Here is a 23,052-nt window from a genome sequence, read left to right on the forward strand (position 1 = left end):
CCAGTGGGCCACCATCTGCACTTAGGGGGACGGAGGGCAAAAAATACAGACCCTGCGACTAGAAACCCCCAGCCGCGCAACCCGGGGAGGCGCGAGGCACCCCACCACGGGGGGCGATTGATCGTCAAGCGACGCTCAGACAGGCGTAGCCCCGGGAGGAACCCTGGGCTGCAAGTGCGTTCGAAGGGCCGATGATCAATGTGTCCTGCAATTCACATTAATTCTCGCAGCTAGCTGCGTTCTTCATCGACGCACGAGCCGAGTGATCCACCGCTAAGAGTCGTACGAGTTTTTTTTGGCTCTTTCCGTCAAGGGAAAGCTCACAGCACCATCCCCTACCCACAGAAGAGAAGGTGTTCTTCGGGCAGGCCAGTAGACTGGACACAATGAAAGCCCCACGGGAGGGGTCGAAGGGCCCGAGCGCGGGGGCGCGCCCGAGCACGCAGACACCCCACAGGCGCCCAGGGGGCTCCCGCCCCCCCCCGACACGGCACGGGACAAGGACGCGACGCCCCCCGCGCGCACCCCCCTCCGGGCACGACACCACCGCCGGGTCAGGCGCCCCTTTCCCGACGGCAGCCGCCGCGAGAGGCCGCGCGCGGCGCGCGAGCCGAGCGCCCCGCCTCGGCCGGGCAGGAGGAGCGGAGTCAGGGGGAGGACGGACGGGACGTGGACCCGCCCGACTCCCCCACAGGCCCGCCGCCCCGACCCCGAGGCGGACAGGCGGTACCCCCGGGGGGTCTTTAAACCCTCCGCGCCGGAACGCGCTAGGTACCTGGAGGAGAGGCGGGGAGGGAGAAGTTGGGGGGAGGGGGAAGGCGGTGCAAGCCGCGCGCGAGGACGACGGCGGGGAAACCGAGCGAGCACGGGAGGTGGCACCAGAGGCCACCTCCAGACACCCCCCCCCGCCCGACAGCCCACCCCCCGGCCACAGGGGGGGGGGGGGGGGGCGCAGACGGACGCCGGAGACGGAAGAGGAGGGCGAGAGACGCACCCCACCGGCCAACCCTGGACCGCCACGGCCACGCGGCAGCGACGGCACACGCCTCCTCGTCCACCCCCCCACAACCCCCATCGCCAACAACACAAGCACACACAGACCCCGAGGCCCTCCCGGGACGCCACGAAGTTGGGGGTGAGAGGAGTGCGGCAGAAGGGGGTAGGGGAGAGAGGGAAAGGCGGGAGGACGGCGACGGCCCCGAGGCGTGCGTGGGAGGGGGACAACCTCCTCCTCCCCCTCCTCCGCGCCCAGGTGGTTCCGGGGCGGAGCGCCGGGACCTCCAACGGAGAGAGGGACGGACGGGCCCCCGGATGGAGAGACAAGACGAGGGGCGGGGGGAGGTGGCAGCGGCATGGAGTGGGGGGAGGGGGCGAGAGGAGCCAAGGGGAGCGGAGCCCGAGACGGCGAGGGGGAGACGCGCGACCAGCACACGCCCCACACCCCGCCCACCACCGCCGCGGCACACCGCCCCCCTCCAGCGCCTCTTCCCACCACCACACACACCACGCACGCCACAGCGCCCCTCCGGCCTCACCCCTCCTCGCTCCTCCTCCAGGGGAGACGCCCGTGGCCCTCCACCGCCAGAGGGCGGCCAGACCCCGGTCACCACCGAGCACACGCAGGGAGGCGGGGGAGGGCCCGGACCCCCCAACGCAACCCGGTCCGCGACACCGCACGCTCCCGCCACAATCCCCGGCGACTCCCCGAGCCACCCTCGACACTGCCTGCCAGAGAGAGGGGGGAGGAACACGCCCTCTCTGGGCTCTCTTTCCCCCCGGGCACGAACCAGCAAAGCACAGCCAGCCGGCCAAGCCCGGTCTCGTTAATGATCCTTCCCGCAGGTTCACCTACGGAAACCCTTGTTACGACTTTTACTTCCTCTAGATAGTCAAGTTCGACCGTCTTTCAGCGCTCCGCCAGGGCCGTGGCCGGCCCCGGCGGGGCCGGTGATCCGAGGGCCTTACTAAACCATCCAATCGGTAGTAGCGACGGGCGGTTAGTACCAAAGGGCAGGGACTTAATCAACGCAAGCTTACGACCCCACTTACTGGGAATTCCTCGTTCAAGGGGAATAATTGCAATCCCCGATCCCCATCACGAATGGGTTCAACGGGTTACCCCGCGCCTGCCGGCGTAGGGTAGGCACACGCTGAGCCAGTCAGTGTAGCGCGCTGCAGCCCCGGACATCTAAGGGATCACAGACCTGTTATTGCTCAATCTCGGGTGGCTTAACGCCACTTGTCCCTCTAAGAAGTTGGGGGACGCCGACCGCTCGGGGGTCGCGTAACTAGTTAGCATGCCAGAGTCTCGTTCGTTATCGGAATTAACCAGACAAATCGCTCCACCAACTAAGAACGGCCATGCACCACCACCCACGGAACCGAGAAAGAGCTATCAATTTGTCAATCTTGCCCGTGTCCGGGCTGGGTGAGGTTTCCCGTGTTGAGTCACTAAGCCGCAGGCTCCACTCCTGGTGGTGCCCCTCCCGTCAATTCCTTTAAGTTTTAGCTTTGCACCCATACTCCCCCGGAACCCAAAGACTTTTGGTTTCCCGGAAGCCGCCCGGCGGGTCATGTGAACAACGCCGCCGCATCGCCGTCGGCATCGTTTATGGTCGGAACTACGACGGTATCTGATCGCTCTTCGAACCTCCGACTTTCGTTCTTGATTAATGAAAACATTCTTGGCAAATGGGGGCGTTGCCCCGGTCCGTCTTGCGCCGGTCCAAGAATTTCACCTCTAGCGGCGCAATACGAATGCCCCCGGCCGTCCTCTTAATCATGGCCTCAGTTCCGAAAACCAACAAAATAGAACCGCGGTCCTATTTCCATTATTCCTAGCTGCGGTATCCAGGCGGCTCGGGCCGCTTTGAACACTCTAATTTTTTCAAAGTAAACGCTTGGCCCTGCGGGACACTCAGCGTAAGAGCATCGAGGGGGCGCCGAGAGGCAGGGGCGGGGACGGGTGCGGTGGCCCCGCCCGCGCGGACCGCCCGCCCGCTCCCAAGATCCAACTACGAGCTTTTTAACTGCAGCAACTTTAATATACGCTATTGGACTGGAATTGCGTATCGCTAGGCCCAGATTCCCCTCCATGGATCCTCGTTAAAGGATTTAAAGTGGACTTATTCAATATCAGGGCCTGAGAAAGAGTCCTGTATTGTTATTTTTCGTCACTACCTCTCCCCTTGGTCGGGGAGTGGGTAATTTGCGCGCCTCGCTGCCTTCCTTGGATGTGGTAGCCGTTGCTCAGGCTCCCTCTCCGGAATCGAACCCTGATTCCCCGTCACCCGTGGTCACCATGGTAGGCACGGCGAGAACCATCGCAAGTTACAGATAGGGCAGACGTTCAATGGGGTCGTCGCCGCCACGGGAGGGCGTGCGATCGGCCCGAGGTTATCTAGAGTCACCAAAGCCGCCGGCGCCCACCGCCCGGCCGGGGCCGGGGGGAGGCTGACCGGGTTGGTTTTGATCTGATAAAGGGACGATCCCCCCCGCGAAGGGGGTCAGCGCCCGCCGGCACGTATAAGCTCTAGAATTACCAGTTATCCAAGTAGGAGAGGAGCGAGCGACCAAAGGAACCATAACTGATTTAATGAGCCATTCGCAGTTTCACTGTACCGGCCGTGCGTACTTAGACATTGCAAATGGCTTAATCTTTGAGACAAGCATGTTACTGGCAGGATCAACCAGGTAGGAGCGCGGACGGTCAAGAGGGGTGTGGACCGGGGGGTGACCGCCGCTCGCTCGCTCGCTCGCACAGGCGAGAGAGAAGCTGGGAACCGGCGCGGGGGCGCGCACCAGGCCGGCGGCGCGGCCGCGAAGCCTCCGCGGGGGAGCAAGCCGGACGACGAGCCGGGCGGGATCAGGGGCGTCCTCGGACGCGAGCGGGGCAAGCCCCGGGCGGGCTCACCCGCACACACCCCAGGGACGGGGCGGCGGGAGAGGCGGCAGAGGGGGGAGGAGGGGAGATCGGGAGGAGGGGGACCCGGAGGCTCCCAGCCCCACAGACACACACACCCCCAGCAGACGGAGCGGACCCCCAGCGACGGCGGGCACGCGAGGACGCGAGCCCGGAGCCAGCGGGGGGAAGGGACCGGCACCAGCGGGTCGCTCCACGCCGTGACCGCACCTCGTGTCCAAGCGCGCCCCGACGGGGGCAAGGCTCGAGGCGGGCCGGAGCCCATCTCGGCCACCACCCCGCCCGGGGGGGGGGCACGAGTCGGGCGCGGGGGTCTGGGGGGTGGGGACGCGGTGGCAACCAGGGCACACCAAACGCCACCCAAGGAGGGCGACTCACAGTGTCCCTCCTACACCCCGCCCAGACCGACCGGCGCCCGCACACACGCGACGCCGCCGCCACACCAAGTCCACGACGCAACGGCCCGGAGGAACCAGCCACGACACACCCGCGGGACTCGGGGCACACGCGCGAGCACCACCACCGCCGCGGAGCCACCACGCCCCGGGGGGGGGGGGGGGGGGGGGAGCTGGGGGGTGACGACGCCTCCCCCCCCCTCCCCTCCTTCCCCCACGCACGCCAACAGCCAACGCGCGACGCCACACCGCCCGGGGCGGTTCCACACGCGGAAGGGGGAGCCGGAACCCCCAACCCCGGAAGACATGGTGGGCCGGCCCAAGGGGGAGGCAAACACAGCAGGGTCACGCACCCGGGTCGGGAAGCGGATGAGAAAGAGAGCAAAGGAGACGGGGGGCCAGGGCCGCCCGGCAGGCGGGAGGAAGGCGCGGGCAAAGGGCGACGGGGGAAGGACCAAGGCCACCCACGCGACGACGGTGCGGGCGGGAAGGGGCCTCACACCAACGCAGCCGGCCGCCGGGCCGCGCGCCAGAGCGCACAACCCCCACCACCACACGCGGATCCACCGCCGGCACCCTCCGAAGGCAAGGGCGTCCCGCGGGGATGGGAAGGCAGTACCTGACGCAGCCAACCGGGGGCGCCGTCGTGCCTCAGCCACAGCCACCCAAACACGCGGACTCTCACGCGGGGAAGAGCCACCCGGCCCCGCCCCCGCCACCAGTCACGGACAGACCCCAACCCCACAAGGCCCCCACAGGCACGCGGGCAGCGGAGCCCCTCAAAGAGCCCACCCCTCCCCCGGGAGGGGGAGGGAGAACGGCCCAGCCTGCAGCGACAGCGAGGGGGGGTGGGGCCGCACCAGGGCCACGGAGGGCGAGGCACCGGAGGTACGAGGGAGAGGACGCAGGGAGCGCCTTGGGCCACGAAAGCCGGGACCCGCCGGGGAAACGGACACGGGGATCCCACTGCCACACACCAGGGCGGTCCCTGTGACGCCTCGGACATCGGAGCCCCTCCTCTGGCGACCCTCCCACGTCTTCTCCCACGCACACCCAAGAGCCCCGCCGCCAGGGCGCCTCCACGCGACATCGCCAACAACCGCACACACCGGACGGCCCTCGCGCCATCTCCTGCCCATCCGACCATCCGGATCTCCATGCCCGGAGAAGCACCGCGACCCCGAGGGAACGCTCCCCCCAGGGGCGACCACGCGGGCCGAGGGGGAAGAGAGGGCTGGGGCCGCAGCCCAACACACGTGCCGACCGCCGCCCGACAACGGCCAGCCGCAGCCCGGGGTGGCGAGCAGGGGAAGCGGAGAGCTGCCCACTCGCGCCAGAGCCCCAGGGACGCGCAGGACGGACCACGCGCCCCCGCCAAGCCCCGGCCGACAAGGCAACACACGGAGAGCACGCGGGGAGGCACGCCCACACGGGCACGCGCGCCGGTCCCCAACACGAAGAGCGAGCGACGGACCGCCAGCCCGGCCCGGCGGGACCCTCCCCCGACACGGGAGGGGGAGGCGCGGGCCGCGCCATTAGGGCCGAAAGAGCAGCGCCCCGGTCCCCACCGCGGGGACCGGCGGACCCACCAGCACGCCCGACGCTTCCCCCCAACAGAAGGGGCAAACGGGGCACACGGGCGGGGTACGCCACCCAACGCACTCAGCACAGGAGGGACGGCGGCCGGGGGGATAAAAAAACGGGGTACCCCGTCAGAAGCTACGCCCCTCTCTCGGATCGCTAGAGAAGGCATTCCTCACCGAAGGTGGGCCACACCCCACCCCAACTGCCCCCCCGCCGGGCCGGCAGGAGGCAGCCGAGGGAGCACCACCCGAGAGACCGATCAATCGGGCGAGGGGGTCTGCGGTAGGAAGGGGAAGAAACGGCACCTCGAGCATCCGCGGCCAGGGCGGGGCGGCTGGGCGCATTACCAATCCCATTCGCCACAGCCCCTCCCAGCCCCCGCACTCGTCCAGCCAGACCGGACCACACCGCGACCGCTCAACACACCTGGCACACACCACCCCACGGGCGCAGGGGCAGCAAGCGCGCAGGCATGCGCCCACCAAGCCGATATACCCCAACCACACACGTGGGGACGACGGCACGACACCGGCAGCCCCTCCAAGCGAGGCGAAGCGCACACGTACCCCTTCTCTTACCGCCCCCCACCCCCCCAAGACTCCCAAGGGGACGGCAGCAGCCGAGAGGAGCCGCGCAGCGACACCTGGGAGAGGGCGCTGGGGGGGACAGGAGCAACACCACCACTCGGCTTCAGGCACCTGAGGCACAACCTGGACCACGCCAGGGGCACCGCACAGGGCTCCGCAGAGGGAGGGGCTCCCGCAGCCACAGAGCCCACGACAGGGCGACGGCGAGGGATGCCCGCCACGTCAGAGGAGCCCCGACCCCCCCCGCGCGCAAAAGCACGGGGACAGCAGAGGCCGGGCCGAGTTTCCGCACCCCTGCCACCCACACACCGCCCGCAGGTGGGGAAGGGCAGAACGAGGGGCCCGCAGGCCAGAACGAGAGGCCTCAGCAGCGCTCACCATGAACGGCTGTCCCTCATCTGAGCGGCTTAGGTCCGGCCCAGGAGAGCGCCACAGCACCACATCGGTCACAGTCAGGTCTAGGCTTTAACACGTGGAGCGAGGGCGGGGGGGAACGACCCGGCGAGGACAGCCACCAGAGGGGCCCGCTGCAGCCTCACCAGCCCCCGCCTCTCACTGCAGGCGGTAGACAACCCCAACGGAGAACGCCTGACACGCACACGTGGCAGGCAGCCACCCCTCATCGAGGGCCTTCCAAGTCAGAGGGTTGTCACAACCACCACGCGACCGGCTCGGGGGGACCAGCGGCAGAGAGCGCACGCGGGTAGAGGAACTTGACGCCCGCTCCCACCCCACCGCCCTCAGGGCACCATAGGCCGGAGGAGGCATCACCGTCGCGGGACAACCAGAACGAACGCACACAAGCCACCGCGCGAGCCCAAGCAGGTGGCTCCTCAGAAAGGAGCACGGTCGAGCACCAGCCCACTGGAAGCCCACTTTGTCCCCGTGTCCCTAACGCACGTCCGAGTCCTCCCTGGCGACAGTCACCAGAGAACAGCGTGTCAGCACCTACCTGCAGGTCCAAAACCACAACTCCAAGTATAAAAATGTCCACGCGAGAGGACACAGGGGCTGATGCACTGACACAGCCACCTCTGAGCTTGGGGACCCGGTCACTTGTCCCCAAAATGCCACCCATCTCTGTTAGAGGACACTCCTCTGGCCACCTGGTCGACCTGGGGTGGGGGAGGGGAAAAGGGCCATTGAGCAGGCCACCACCCCACACATGGCAGGCAGCCCCATCCAGGCGAACTCACACACGGGAGCGCGGACCGCCTCTGGCCCTCAGAAGGCAACCCAGGGGCCGGCGCCGTGGCTCAATAGGCTAATCCTCCGCCTTGGGGGCCGGCACAATTGTAGTTCTAGTCCTGGTCGGGATGCCGGGATTCTGTCCCAGTTGCCCCTCTTCCAGGCCAGCCTCTGCTGTGGCCCAGGGAGTGCAGGGAGGACGGCCCAAGTGCTTGGGCCCTGCACCCCACGGGAGACCAGGAGAAGCACTGGGTTCCTTGCCATCGGGATCAGAGCGCGGTGTGTGGCCTCAGGGCATCTGGCCTGGCGGCCATTGGATGGTGAACCAACGGCAACGGAAGACCTTTCTCTCCGTCCCTCTCACTGTCCACTCTGCCTGTACCAAAAAAAAAAAAAAAAAAAAAAGGCAACCCAGGACCCTTCGATCGCTCCCTGAAGGGAGATTTTGGGAAAGGGAAAAGAAGAAAAAAATCCAAGACCTTCCTTAGTGGCAAGCAGCAAATAATTAGTTGGGTTAGGCCCAAGTGCAGAAGGACTTCGAAGAAAGAAAAAGGAAAAAAACAAAAATCCCAAGCCTGTATGGGCCAAGGCACCCTTCCCTCTGCCACCCACAGATCGACATCCCTGGTTGGTCCCCATAGGTGGTGGCGGTGGAGGCAGCAGCACCGCCAGTAAGCGTAGTGTGACAGGGTGTGCTGGTCGACCCGCCAACAGTAGCGCCACCCCAGTCTAGCCACGTTCAGGTGCGAGGGCGACGCCCGCCTCCCCCCACGACCTTTGCCTGCTCACTTTGCCATCCTCCAGGCCCAATCTCTGACCAACACATCAGGTCCCCCGGGGTCCCCAGCAGGGCAGGGACAGTCCCTTCCTGCAGCTTAGGGACTTCGTCACAGATCCCAGCCCCCGGCTCCCTCGGCCACTTGTCATCCCTCGTCGGCTCCGGAGCCTGCGACAGCCATATCGGGGCAGCCACCGGGTGGAGCCCGACAACCGACACCGAGGAACCAAGGGACAGCCAGCTGGATGCATCCAGGCGGCAGGGGGACGACATTGTAGCTCAGAACGTGTCTCGGCTGCCCGGGGGCAGAGGAGTGTGGAGGGGCTTTGGGGCAGGTGTCTGCACAGCCACAAAGGCTGCCAGGCATAGGTGCCCACACAGCTGAGGGTGGGGACTCAGCAGAGACTGAGAATCTCAGGAGCATGAAGTGCCTCTCCCTGAAGACGGGTCTGGCCTCGCCTGGCTCCGGGGAGGTCACCTGTCTTAGGACCCCAGGGCCGTCCCGCCACGGAGGAGCACATCTTTGTGGCTCATGGAAAAAAAAAAAAAAAAAAAAAAAAAAAAAAAAAAAAAAAAAAAAAGGTGGGGGAGGGGGAGGAGGGGGGGCATCGGGAAAGGAGGCCATCCTCTTCAGTAGCACTCCATCTGTGGCAGAGGCCATCCATGGGCTTCACTATTGCCGGGCACGAAGGGGTGCACTCCACAGATCCACTGCTTACACAGTAGTTTAAAAAAATGGGGGGGGGAGTGTACGTAACCCATTCTTATTTTTGTATCTATGAACCATTACATAGAACTCCCTTCTCTTTGTATTGATATCACATTCACATAAGAATTAAAAAGTCCAATTGGCCACCCAAAGGTGAAGAAAGGAAAGGAAAGAAAAGAAAAGGAAGAAGAAAAAGATGAGAGAGAAGCAGAGAGAATTAAAAAGAGGGGAAAAGATTGAAAGAACACTAGGGTAGAGAGGAAGAGAAGGAGTGAAAGTAAAAAAAAAAAAGTTGGAGAAAGAAGAAAAAAAGGAGGACCGAACAGAAAGACAAAAACCAAGAAGAGAGAAAGAAAACGCAAAAGATGGGGGAAAGAAGGAATGGAAGCTTAGAAAGAAACCGTGAGGACGTGAGGACACGACAAAGAGAGGAACACATGAGGGAAGGTAGGAGACAAAAAATGAAACCAAAAGGAAGGAAGAGAGGAGAAAGCATGAAAATTAAAAAGACTGAGAGAGAGAGAGAGAGAGAGAGCAAGTGGGAGAAAAAAATAAGAAAGGACAAAAGAATATCAGTCAAGGGGGGAGTAGAGAAATCAAGTCGGAAGAAAGAGAAAGAAGCTAGAAGGAGACGGGCAGACACACGGACGAGCGGGAAACAGCACGAGAGCAAGAGACAACAGGGAATAAACTGAGAAAGAGAATATAAAAGAAAGGAAAAAGAACGGAGAGGGAGGGGGAGGGAGGGAGGAAGGGAGGGAGGGAGGGAGGGAGGAAGGAAGGAAGAGAAGAAGGAAAGAAAGGAAAGAAAGAGAGAAAGAAAGAAAGAAAGAAAGAAAGAAAGAAAGAAAGAAAGAAAGAAAGAAAGATGTGAACGAACCCACAGGGGACCCAAGATTCCACCCAGGGAAGCCCAAAGGACCCGAGAGCCCATCCCCAGACAAGGCCCGCTCCCCGCACCCGCCAGCTTCCCCACCCCTCTCATGGCAGGCGGCGGCGGCACGGCAGCGAAACAGCCCAGAGAAAAATGCCCCCCCCCGCCCCCACAGCAGAAAGCTCGCCTATGCTCCACACCGCGCATCAAGCAAAAGAGGCCCCCCAACCACTGTGCAGCCTCCACTCCGAAGTCTCGCATACCCAGGACTTGGGGGGGGCAGGGGGGGGCCCTCTCTCTCTCTCTCTCTCTCTCTCTCTCTCTCTCTCTCTCTCTTTCCTCTTTCGCTATTTAGCGCCAGCGCATTTTGGCTTACACTAGCCACCGTGCCCGATCTGACACTGTGGTTGCTAGGGGGGTGCGGAAGATCTGCCGTAGAGAGAGATTTGGTCTCTCGGCGGGGGTAGGTGGGTGGGGAGGAAGGGGGAGATGAAGGGGCAGGGCAGAGGAGGCTGAGGGAGGAAGGTGAATGAGGAATGACACTGGGTCCCAGGCCTGTGGGCCAGCCCCCAGATTCCCCCCACACACACACACACACACCTTGGGCCATATTTCTCCAGGCCTGGCTCTCCAGAAATCTCAGCCAATGATGAGAGGGAGGGCTTCCCGGGAGCTGGGAGCTGGGGCCAGACAGGAACACAGGCACACACTCACAGCTCCACACTCACACACTCACTTTCTTCAATGCAATCACTGTCTCCAGCCGGGGACGGCCTCCCCTAGGTAGTACTGTTATAAAGGATGGCCCAGTATCTCCCTGTTGTGTGTCTCCTTCCACCACCGTGGAGTTGGAAGGGAAATGTGAAGGGTCACCACTGGAAGACCGGGAGGCAGGGAAGAAAGCACAACAAATCCTGCCCAGTTTTTTGTAAAGAGAAGGATAGAGAGGAGAGGGGAGGGAGGAGAGGTAGGAGAGGTGGGGGGAGAGAGAGAGAGGGAGAGAGAGGGAGGGAGGGAGGGAGGGAGGGAGGGAGATATCTTCACTTCCCCAAATGCCCACAGCAGCGGAGGCTGGGCCAGGCCAAAGCCAGCAGCCAGGAGCTCCATCTGGGCCACCCTTGTGGGTGACAAGGACACAACTGCTTGGCCCATCTCCCACTGACGCTGGCTTTAACATGTTGTGCTATTAATGTTGCCTAGCTCCCACTAGCTAACTTTAAATTTCTGTCTTTTTTTTTTTTTTTGACAGGCAAAGTTAGACAGTGAGAGAGAGAGACAGAGAGAAAGGCTCCTCTCCCTCCGTTGGTACAGCCCCCCCCCCAATGGCCGGTTTATGGCCGGACGCGCTGCACCGATCTGAAGCCAGGGTTTGGACAGATGCTTCCTCCCGGTCTCCATTATAGGTGTAGGGCCCATGGGCTTGGGCCATCCTCCACTGCACTCCTGGGCCACAGCAGAGAGCTGGCCTGGGAAGAGGAGCAACCGGGACAGAATCCAGTGCCCCAAACCCAGGACTAGGGACCCGGTGTGCCGGCGCCGCAGGCAGAGGATTAGCCTAGTGAGCCACTGCGCCTGCCGCCCCCATTTGTCTTTCTTCTAAGACCTTAGGGGAGCCACTGAGCTCTTTTTGGGGGGAGAAAGGAGGTGGAATGGCAGTGGGTCAGAGATGTGAAAGAAGGGGAGAACAGACAGTCTCCCAGAGAGAGCAAGCAGAGAGAGAGGGAGAGGGAGAGGGAGAGGGGAGAGGGAGAGGGAGAGGGAGAGGGAGAGGGAGAGGGAGAGGGAGAGGGAGAGAGTCACACTTTACTCTGCTCCCCAGCAGCAGTCAGGGGTCAGAGGAGTAGAGGGAGAGGGTGCGAGACTGGGTCTCATGGGAAACAGGACAGGAGCCTGGCCTGCCTTATCCTTCCCAGCACATGAGCAGAAATGGCTGCACAGTGAACAGCGGCTGGGCACACAGGATCTAGCTCAGCCCACAAGAAGCTTCTGCTCCCTCCGGTGAGGCACAGAAAGAGGGCAGGGGAGAGCCAGTCACCGCATCCCAGGAGATGCCCAGCACAACTCACCCTCCCATTCAAAGAGGGGTTTTGCTCCTGAGAAGTTCTCATCCACTCTCCTCTCTGCCTGGGAAGGCACTGCCCCTAAAATGGCCTTCCAAGTGTTCCAGACAAACAACACACCCAGTCCAGACCTGTGTGTACGTGTATGCATGTGTGTGGAAATGGAGAGAGCCCCTTCGAGAGCTGTGTGGGTGTGTGTGTGTGTGTGTGTCCCATCAGACACCAAAAAATAAACCAGTGCACCATACACACACCATTTTGACTGCAGCTTCACTCATCCTGGAACACCAGGGCGGGGAGGGATGTCAGGTCTCTGAACCCAAACACCCGGGGGGAAGAAGTCTTCTGGCTCCACCAAGGCTCACTCCCTTGGGACTGGGGGGGGAGATGAGGAAGCCAAGAGACAGAAGTAGATCACAGAGAAACATCGTCTCTCTCAGGCGGCCTTTGAGGCCTTCCTTTTGGGGGAGATATCATTCTCTACGTGTGGCAGCCAAAGCCGCAGGCACGGGGGACAATGAGAAAAATTCAGTCAAGGGAACCACAGCACGGGCGAGAGGGGGTTGACTGATCCAATTAGGAGAGGTCAGGCTCTGGGCCATAGTCTCCTTAAGGGAGAAGAAGACCTAGACACTAGGGTTTCTTTCTTTCTTTCTTTCTTTCTTTCTTTCTTTCTTTCTTTCTCTCTTTCTTTCTTTCTTTCCTCCTTTTTTTATCCAGGCACCCAAGTCAGAAAATCCACAGGGCAGTCATGTCTATGGTTTCCCCTACAGGGACAAAATCCGGGGTCGATGTCGTTCAGAACAAACACCCTTTCTTCTTCCACCTTTCCCCAGGTGAAGAAGGGGAGACTTGGGGGGGGGAGACCGACCGACCCCAGTCTCCAGTCCCACATGGGCCAGCCCCACCCAAAGGCATGCCAGCAGCTTCCAAAGGAGGAAGTCCAAAGGTGCTCCACACCCAGCCCACGCCAAACTGGGCCCCACCCCCAACCGCCCGCCAGCCCGGAAAGTTGTGACTCCATCTTAGCGCGCCCCTCACCAAACCCATGTTCAATACTGTGGCCGCTAGGTGGTGCGCGAGCCTCAGGCAAGAGAGTGTGGGCTCGGCTCGGCTCGGCTCAGGTCGGCTCGTTGCTCGGCTCGCGGAGTGAGGGAGGGCCCGGTGAGGAGAGGAGAATGAAGGGAAGCAGAAATTCTCACACTGGATCCTCCCTCCCTCCCTCCTTCCCCATCAACTCCACATCCACAGAGACCTGCCCAAAGAGAGTCGGGGTAGGGCTATCAACAGTATCCGCTTTATTCCCAGAAACCCTCCTGCTCAAAAATAACCAGGTAGTCTCTGGTGATGCTCTGTCACCAACCAGGTTCTCCTGTATCGAATTTACATCAAAAGGCAGTCACTTGGCAGGAGGTAGCGCAAGTGCTTCTCCTGGTCTCCCATGGGGGCAGGGCCCAAGCACTTGGGCCAGAGGGTCCTCCCTCACCCCCTGGCCACAGCAGAGAGCTGGGCCTGGGAAGAGGGGCAACTGGGACAGAATCTGGGGCCCCGACCGGGACTAGAACCCAAAGTGCGGGGAGTCGCGGCGCCAGCCAGGATTGGATTTTTTTACCCAGTATGACTCTAGCTCCCCACCAGTGGAGACTCTGGGGTGCAGCCCTGACAGCTCCCGTCACTCACACCCAATAGCGTCTGACTCTATTTTTTCACTGTGGGGCTTTCTAACACTTCCCCACACATGGATGTCAGGGAGCCAAGCACTTGAAACCTCACCTGCTGCCTCCCAGGGCATGCCTCTGCACAAAGCTTGAATCAGAGGAGACTCAGGAATCGAACCTATGCCCACTGCATGAGACGGGAGCGCCCCCATGCCGAAAACCCCCAACCGTTGATCCGAACGCCCACCATCACATTATGCTCTTCAAGTTTTAAGATTCATTTATTTATTTCGCATGAATTGGAAAGGTAAAGTGTGTGTGGGGTGGGGGGAGGTAGAGAGAAACACAGAGAGAGAGAGATTGATTCCATCTGCTGGTTTCACTCCCCGCCTCTTCAAACTACAGCTCTCTACAACATGCTCTACAATATGCCCACCTTTGCAAATTCCCCTCACAACACCACCGCTAAAAATGAAGGAACATACTAGTGGCGGCTGTCCCACGGCTCCTCATCTGTCCTACCTATCGCTGCCTTTGACAAAATCTCTGTGAGGCACGGAACATCCGAGTGACCATATACAGCAGCGGCACCAACTTGTGTCACCACACCACCACAGACTAGGGAATTTTGTGAACTTCTCTGTGGATGCGGAGTGTCCCGACTTCCTCTGGCAAATGTAGATGTAACATATATCAAAACACCTTATCTTACCCTCCCTACAGAATGAACAAGCAGGCGCCAACAGAGAACTAAGCAAATGGAACACAGGCAAGAAGTCAAGAGGAATCATGAAATGACACATAATTCAGGGTGTAACAGCAACGACGGTGTGGGTGGGAGAGGTCTAAGCAGACTTTGTATCCACCCGGCTCACTCCACAAATGCCCGCAACAAAGAGCCAAGGCTGGGCCCGGTCAAAGCCAGGAGCCAGAAACGCTACCCAGTGGAGGAGGGGGGGCACTCGTGACATCACGTGCTGCCTCCCAGGGATGTGTATCATCGGGAAGCCAGAATGTGGGGAAGCCAGACTCAAAGCAGGCACCTGGATGTATAGCATGCAGGCACATGCCAGGGTATGGTTTGTTTTTTTGTTTTTTTTTTTTTTTTTTTTTTTTTTTTTGACAGGCAGAGTTAGACAGTGAGAGAGAGAGAGGAGAGACAGAGAGAAAGGTCTTCCTTTTTCCCTTGGTTCACCCCCCCCCCCAAGTGGCTGCTGCCGCGCAGTAGTTGCGGCTTGCACCTTGCCGATCCGAAGCCAGGAGCCAGGTGCTTCCTCCTGGTCTCCCAGGGGAGTGCAGGGCCCAAGGATCTGGGCCAGTCCTCCACTGAACTCCCAGGCAACCACAGCAGAGAAGCTGGACTGAAGGAGGAGCAACCCAGACAGAACCGGCACCCCCGACTGGGGACTAGAACCCGGTGTGCCGGCGCCCCCCCCCCCCCCCGGCATGTGGATTTTACAAGTTGAAAATCTCCTTCTTCACTCTTTGTCACAGGACCCACAGTCATTTACAGTCCTCGTTCACTTCTTTTCTGATGCTCCAAATGGCTGCACTGTCAGATTATTTTCACATCCCTCACATCCCCACTCGACAAAGCCAGAAAACTTCCTCGCTGATGTGAAATCCACTCCCGTCGGAAACACATTCGACTGCACAGTTCCATGACACTCGGCACACTCACGTCACGGTCACATTTGTTGCGCAGTCCCTATTTTTATTTTTAAAATAAGGAGGGAGAGGGACACACACACACACACACACACACACACACGGGCTGGAGCTGGGTCAGAGACTGCATCCCAGATCCTCCCAAAAGGCCCCAGCAGGAGCCTAAACACTTTGGGGTATTTGTCAGACAGTACCCTTCCTATTTGCCCAACGACAGCCATATCCCCCTACGGCCCTCAACCCCACCCTCCGCCTGCCCACTCATCGTGCCATAACAAGTCTTCCTCTGTGGCGATCTTCTCTGGGGTTCCTTCACATCGTCCAACTACCTCTTGTGTAAGGGTGGTGAGAAGGCACGTGAGGTCACTCACTGATGCCCTGGGCTCACAGAGGGGGACTGTGGATTTCCACGGGAAGCAGGTGGGAGAGTGAGAAGTGCTTGTGAAACCCAAAAGGCGAATTGACCATAATTTGCTCCTCCCCTCCCCAGAGCAAGCACAGTCCAGCAGAGGTGTCTGTCTGTCTGTCTGTCTGTCTGTTGTCAAAACTCATCCTCTGCTAGCCTTCTGTCCTGTGACCACCAGGACTCCAGAACGCAAGTGTAATCTGCTCAGTATTCCACTGCACTGGTTCTGTGTCCCTCTGAAAGCACACATGTGCACACTCTATCTTAAGCAAACACACCCTCTAGGCCATAAAGAAAGATGTCAGCCTTCAAGTCAGGGTTTCAGCTGTGGTCGCTGTCATGGTTTCCAGGGCTAAGAGGACTGACTGACCTTTGCCCCAGAAAGGTGATCTGGGCGGAGCAGGGAAAGTTGGCCATTCACTGACAAAGACCCTGAGGTGGGGGAGCTGAGGAGAAGAGAAAAGGAAACCCATTCACAGAGAAAAGCTCGGGGCTGTTTCTTCTGCATTTGAATGAAGCCAATTGAATGAGGCAGATTCCAAGTCATTGAGGGTGGGGTGGGTGTGGCAAGTAGATTCCCAAGGCCAGGGCTACCAGTTTCTCTCTTCAGCTGAGCCTTGCAAAGTCATCACAGTGGCAGGATAGGCCAAGATTCATTCTGGGGAGGGTGTGTGTCCTCCCCCCACCTCCCCCTGTCCCCATGGGCACCTCTGCCCTGACTCTGGCCTTAGGAAGAGGGCACGGGGCCAGGGGAGGTGAAATAACTGGCCAGGGATGCCAGGGAGACGCAGCTTTCCTCCCTGCCCTTTTGCCCAACCTTGGAACATCCTAGCTTATCCTAGAGAATATTCTATAACCAGGGAAGGCACCAATATTTCCTTTTTTTTCCTTTTCTTCCTGGGCATAGGTGCACACTGGTGTATTCCCCCACCATGAGCCCATCCACAGGCATGTTTAACTTACCAGTTGTTCTTTGGCACAGAACATACCAAGGCTGCTGCCAAAGATGCATCTCTGTTCACAGATCCTTCTGTGTTAGCCTATTTGCTTGCTTATGTGAAAGGTTAAAAACAGAGATAGAGATAGAGATGGATAGAGATGATACATATATATATATATATAGAGAGAGAGAGAGAGAGAGAGAGAGAGAGAGAAGGGAGGGAGGAGGTGAGACATCTGGTACACCCCCACAAATGGCCACCCATGGCCAGGGGCTGGGCCATGATGAACCCAGGAACCCAGGAGCTTCTTCCAGGTGCCTAAGGACTTGGGATAGCCTCTGATACCACCCCCAGGCCATTATCAGGGAGTTGGATTGGAACTGGAGTGGCTAAGGCTCAAACTGGTGCCCATATGAGATTGCTGGGGTCACAGGCGGCAGCTGTACCTGCTGCACCACAATGCCGGTCTCACCAGTGTTCTTTATATTATGAAATCTGCTTCCATTCATCTACTTCAGCCATCCACTGCTGCCTTTCCAGACCCATTAGCAGGAAGCTCGGGATTCAGAAGCACAGGTAGAGTACCCAGGACCCAACTTGGCACTCTGGTGTGAGATGCCAACATCTCAAGCAACCGCTAATCCAACCATGCCACAAAACACCCCACCTCAATTGTTTTTGTCATTCATCATCAGGATTTGGGATTTTACACACACACACACACACACACACACACACACACACTCTGTCACCTGATCACATGAACCCTGAATGTAACAGGCAGGGTAAGTGCAATCTCCTGTAAAATATGATGTTTTCTCAGTTCAGTTTCTCAGCTATAGCACAGGGACAGGTAGTAAAAGGTATGAAAAAGGCTTCATTCATACATGTTGTGATGCCAGGACCAGTGTGTGGTAACACAGCGCGTTAAGGCAGATTCTGCTGTCATATATCAGGTGTACCCCGATACATGACAGGCACCCTAGAAGAAGCTCTTTAAAAGGAAAAAAAAAAAAAATCCAGCGTTTGGGACAGCAGCTTCTCAGATCAGTGTGGGCTCTTCCTCCTTCCTGCTAAGATGTCTTGGCTTGATTGATTTAGAATGTAGACTTACAGAGAGGAAAAGGTAGGGAAGGAGGTAGGGAGGTAGGGGTGTGTGTGTGTGTGTGTGTGTGTGTGTGTGTGAAAAGGAGAAGGTACTCCCAGGATCTATTCAACAGATACTATATGTTTAGCAGAGCAGCCAGGCAGAACCTAAAGCAGCACTCCTCCGTGGGGTGTGTGCATCCCAAGCATAACTCACAAGGGCATAATGACCACCTGCCGCACTCACTCTGCCTTGCAACCTTCCTTTAAGAAAAAGAAGCAAGCTGGTGATTTTTTTCATTGTTGTGTCACATGCCATGCCCGTTGTCTGAATCTCTCCTCCCTCTACATGCTCAATATTTTATCACAATTTTCACTTCTAATTCTTTTTTTTTTTTTTTTTAGATATTTATTTTTTCAGGCAGAGTTACAGAGAGGCAGAGGTCTCCCACGCACCAGTTCACATCCCAGGTGGCTGAAACACCCTGAGTTGCACCGATACGAACCCAGGAGCCTGAGCTTTTTCCATGTCTCCTGTGGGAGTGCAGAGGCAGAAGGACTCAGGCCTCCATTTACTGTTTTTTGCAGACCATAGCGAGAGAGCTAGCCAGCTGGGATGCGACTCGAATGGGGAGCCCATATGGGATGCCGGCACTGCTTGTGGCAGTTTCACCCTGCCACCCCACAGCACAGGCCCCCTATAATAATAATAATAATAATAATAATAATTTTTTTTTTAAGATTTTAACTTTTTTTTTTTTTCTGGAGAGTCAGAGTTACAGAGAGTCCTTCCATCTCAAACTGGAGCCACAGATAGATGCTTAACCTACTATGCCCTAAGGTCAGCCCAACCCCCCCACCTTCAGAGACTTAGTTGGCCAATCCCTTTTTAAATTTAATGTACTCTTATTTATGTGGAAAAAGTTGTGGGGTAACAGGCTGAGGGTTGGGAGAGGAAGAGAGATCTACCTCCATCTGCTGGATGGGCTCTGGGTGGCCAGGGCAAATCCAGGAGGCAGGTGCCGGGAGCTTCATCTGTTCCACATCTCCCAGCTGGTCCAAGTAGTGGGTCAATCTTCCCGTGGCTTTCCAGGTGAATTAGCAAGGAGCTGGATTGGAAATGGAGGAGGAGGGACTGGAAATAGACCCTGAATTAGCGGATCACGGAGCTCCCAGTTGAGCTGAGCCCCCTTAAGCTTTTTTTTTTTTTTTGACAGGCAGAGTGGACAGTGAGAGAGAGAGAGGTCTTCCTTTTCCGTTGGTTCTACCTGCCAAGGGCTGCTGTGGCTGTTGCACCACGCATCCGAAGCCTGGAGCCAGGTGCTTCTCCTTGGTCTCCCTTATAGGTGCAGGCCCCAGGGACTTGGGCCATCCTCCACTGCCTTCCCCGGGCCACAGCGGAGAGCTGGACTGGAAGGTGAGCACCTGGGACAGAATCAGGTGCCCCAACTGGGACTAGAACCCGGGTGTGCCGGCGCTGCAGGCAGAGGATTAGGCCTAAAGTGAGCTGTGCGCCAGCCCAAGACTTTTTTTTTTTTTTTAAGATTACACTGTACTGGGCCCAATCCAGCTCTCTGCTATGGCCTCCCACGTGGGAGAGACTGGGAAGAAGCCCTGGCCCCTGGCTCCTGGCTTCGGAGCAGCACAGCTGGGGAGAGAACCTGGGGACGGGAAGACTCTGTCTCTCTCTGCCTCTGCCTCTCTGTAACTCTGTTTTAAATAAATAAATAAATCTTTCCTTCCTTCCTTTCTTTCAAATAAAATATGATCTTATAAAAAGAAAAATTCCTGAAGTCAGGTACCCTGGAGAAGCTCTTAAAAAAAAAAAAAAAAAGACACCATTTGGGACATCAGCAGCATCTCATATCAGAGCGTGGAGCCACACACACCAGGCAGGCAGATGCTCAACCTATTATGCCCCAGGGCCAGCCCATCCCCCCTTTCAGAGATTTAGTTAGCCAATTCTTTTTAAAATTTATTTACTCTTATGTATGTGGAAAAAAGTTATGGGGTAACAGTTTGAGGGTTGGGAGAGGAAGAGAGATCTTTCCATCTGCTGGATGGGCTCTGGGGTGGCCAGGGCAAATCCAGGAGGCAGGTGCCGGGAGCTTCATCTGTTCCACATCCTCCCAGTTGGTCCAAGTAGTGGGTCAATCTTCCCGTGGCTTTCCAGGTGAATTAGCAAGGAGCTGGATTGGAAACAGAGGAGGGAGGGACTGGAAATAGACCTCATATTACCGGATCATGGAATCACAGCTGAGAATAGGGAGTCCCTTTTAAGGTTTTTTTTTTTTTTTTTTTTAAAGAAAGATTGCACTGGGGGCCGGCGCTGTGGTGCAGCAGGTTAACGCCTTGGCCTGAAGCGCCAGCATCCCATATTGCGCCAGTTTGAGTCCCAGCTGCTCCTCTTCCAATCCAGCTCTCTGCTATGGCCTGGGAAAGCAGTGGAAGATGCCCAAGCCCTTGAGCCTCTATACCCCCTGTGTGAGACCCAGAAGAAGCTCCCTGGCTCCTGGCTTCAGATCAGCACATTTCCAGCCATTGCAGCCCATTGGGGAGTGAACCATCAGACAAAAGACCCTCTCTCACTTTCTCTGCCTCTCGCCTCTCTCTCTGTGTGTAACTCTCTTTCAAGTGAATAAATAAATAAATCAATTTTTTCTTAAAGATTTATTTATTTTACTTGAAAGTCAGAGTCAAACACAGAGAGAGGAGAGGGAGAGAGAGGTCTTCTGTCTGATGGCAACTCCCATGGGATGCTGGTGCCCAGGCCAGGGTGTTAACCCGCTGCACTGCAGCACCAGCCCCAAATAAATAAATCTTTTAAAAATTAAAAAAAAAAAAAAAAGAAGATTGCACTGTACTGGGGCCAATCCAGCTCTCTGCTAAGGCCTGGGAAAGCAGCAGAAGATGGCCCAAGTCCTTGGGCCCCTGCACCCATGTGGGTGACCTGGAAGAAGCTCCTGGCTCCTGTCTTTAGATCAGCATAGCTCCAGCATAGCAGCCATCTGGAGGTGAACCAGGGGATGGAAGACTCTGGTTCCCTCTGTCTCTGCCCTCTCTATAACTCATTCTAATACGTAAATAAAAAAAAAAATCAACCTTTCTTTCTTCCTTTCTTCCTTTCTAATAAATAGATTCTTATGAAAGAAAAATTCTTGAAGATGTGTTCCCTAGAGAAGCTCTAAAAAAAAAAAAAAAAAAAAGGCCTGGCGCCGCCGCTCACCTAGGTTAATCCTCCCCCTTGCGGCGCCGGCACACCAGGTTCTAGTCCCGGTCAGGGCGCCGGATTCTGGGTCCCGGTTGCCCCTCTTCCAGGCCAGCTCTCTGCTGTGGCCAGGGGAGTGCAGTGGAGGATGGCCCAAGTGCTTGGGCCCTGCACCCCATGGGAGACCAGGGAGAAGCACCCTGGCTCCTGCCATTGGATCAGCGCAGTGCGCCAGCCGCAGCGGCCATTGGAGGGTGAAGCAACGGCAGGCAAAGGAAGACCTTCCCCTCTCCCTCTCTCTCTCTCTCTCTCTCTCTCTCTCTCTCTCTCTCTCTCTCTCTCTCACTCACTATCCACTCTGCCTGCAAAAAAAAAAAAAAAAAAAAAAAAAAAAAAAAAAAAAAAAAAAAAACCACCACCATTTGGGAACATCAGCATCTTATATCGGAGTGTGGGCTCTTCCTCCTTCTTGCTAAGATGTCTTGATCTGGTCCAGTCCCAGCTACTGTGGGGCACTTATTTCTTAAGATGGCTTGATTGATTTAGAACACGTAGTGTTCAATTTCTGCACCTAGTGACCTTTCCTTTTAGATTCAGAAATTGGCTCTCGCTCTCCTGGTACTAAAGAATCCATTTTGAGTCCAAATGCATGATTTTTCTAGTACTCTGCCTTGGAAGGAAGGAAGGGTACTTTTGGATGCTCTGCCTCCAGATAAATCAATATTCTTTAAAATTTTTATTTATTTTTTTGACAGGCAGAGTGGACAGTGAGAGAGAGAGAGAGACAGAGAGAAAGGTCTTCCTTTTGCCGTTGGTTCACCCTGCAATGGCCGCCGCGGCCAGCGCGCTGCGGCCGGCGCACCCGCTGATCCAAAGGCAGGAGCCAGGTGCTTCTCCTGGTCCCCATGGGGTGCAGGGCCCAAGCACTTGGGCCATCCTCCACTGCACTCCCTGGCCACAGCAGAGAGCTGGCCTGGAAGAGGGGCAACCGGGACAGAATCCGGCATCCCAACCGGGGACGACTAGAACCCGGGTGTGCCGGCGCCACTAAGCGGAGGATTGGGGGCCTAGTGAGCCGCGGCGCCCAGCCTCAATATTCATTTGTGAATCGTGATTTGATGTTCTAGATAGATACATGATAGATAGATAGATAGATAGATAACCATGTTGGGAGTGGAGGGAGAGTTCTTCATCCACTGGCTCCCTGGCTCTCCTATCTAAGTCATCTGTCTCCCTTCATCATATAAGGAAAAGGTTCTCCAAGGATCTATTCATGGGAAGCTGTATGTTAAGCAGAGCCGCCAAGCAGAACTCAAAGTGGCAGGCATCCCAAACGTAACTCACCAGGACATAATGACACCCCCCCCCCACAACTGCCTCACCCGATATTTTTCCCCCATAGCATTTTTCAGATTTCCAAAGATCACTCCGACTGAGTGAGCAAGCAGCTCCTTCCCCCACGGTAGCCTGGGTGCTGACCCGCCACCCAGTGTTCAATTTCCTGCACCTATTGACCTTCCTTTTTGATTCAAAATGGCTCTTGATACTCTGGCACTAAAGACTCCATTTTGAGTTCAAAATGACTTCTCCCACCTTCTGCGCCCTGCCCCTGCCCCCAGTGGCATCGATGATTGCAAATTAGGATTATAAGGAGGATGTCTGTCTGTAATACCAACCTTGATTAGAAAAAAAAAGAAAAAAAAAAAATAGTCATCGTCGTGCTGTGGATTCACACACCACCCACCCCTGACAATATAGGGCATCCCTTTGGAGAAAGCAGCGGTTTGAGTCCTGGCTGCGCTCCATGAAATCCAGCTCCCTGCTAGTGTGTGTGTGTGTGTGGGGGGGGGGGGGGGGGGGGGGGGGATGGGAATACAGTACCATATCGCACGAGTGCAAATGTAAATCTGTGAAAAGAGACATGATTTTCATTTATTGTGGCAGAGTTACAGAGAGAAAGGAAGGTCTTCCATCTGCCGGCTCACTCC

General features: G+C 57.4%; 1 long non-coding RNA gene, 1 other non-coding gene and 1 pseudogene across 2 annotated transcripts in view; 1 reads left to right on the top strand and 2 right to left on the bottom strand.

The window, feature by feature from the left end:
* The window catches only part of LOC149125234 (uncharacterized), a 58,548-nt gene that overhangs the window by 30,743 nt on the left and 4,753 nt on the right, over positions 1 to 23,052 (top strand). The gene's annotated exons all lie outside the window — the stretch shown is intronic.
* LOC149125235 (5.8S ribosomal RNA) lies at positions 130 to 282 on the bottom strand. Its single transcript, XR_016211462.1, has one exon. It is a non-coding gene; the product is annotated as a 5.8S ribosomal RNA (ribosomal RNA).
* Positions 1,825 to 3,696, bottom strand: LOC149125236 (18S ribosomal RNA; annotated as a pseudogene).

The sequence above is a fragment of the Oryctolagus cuniculus genome, chromosome 7, assembly GCF_051225735.1.
Source record: "Oryctolagus cuniculus isolate XC-2025 breed Fujian yellow rabbit chromosome 7, ASM5122573v1, whole genome shotgun sequence".
NCBI lineage: Eukaryota > Metazoa > Chordata > Mammalia > Lagomorpha > Leporidae > Oryctolagus > Oryctolagus cuniculus.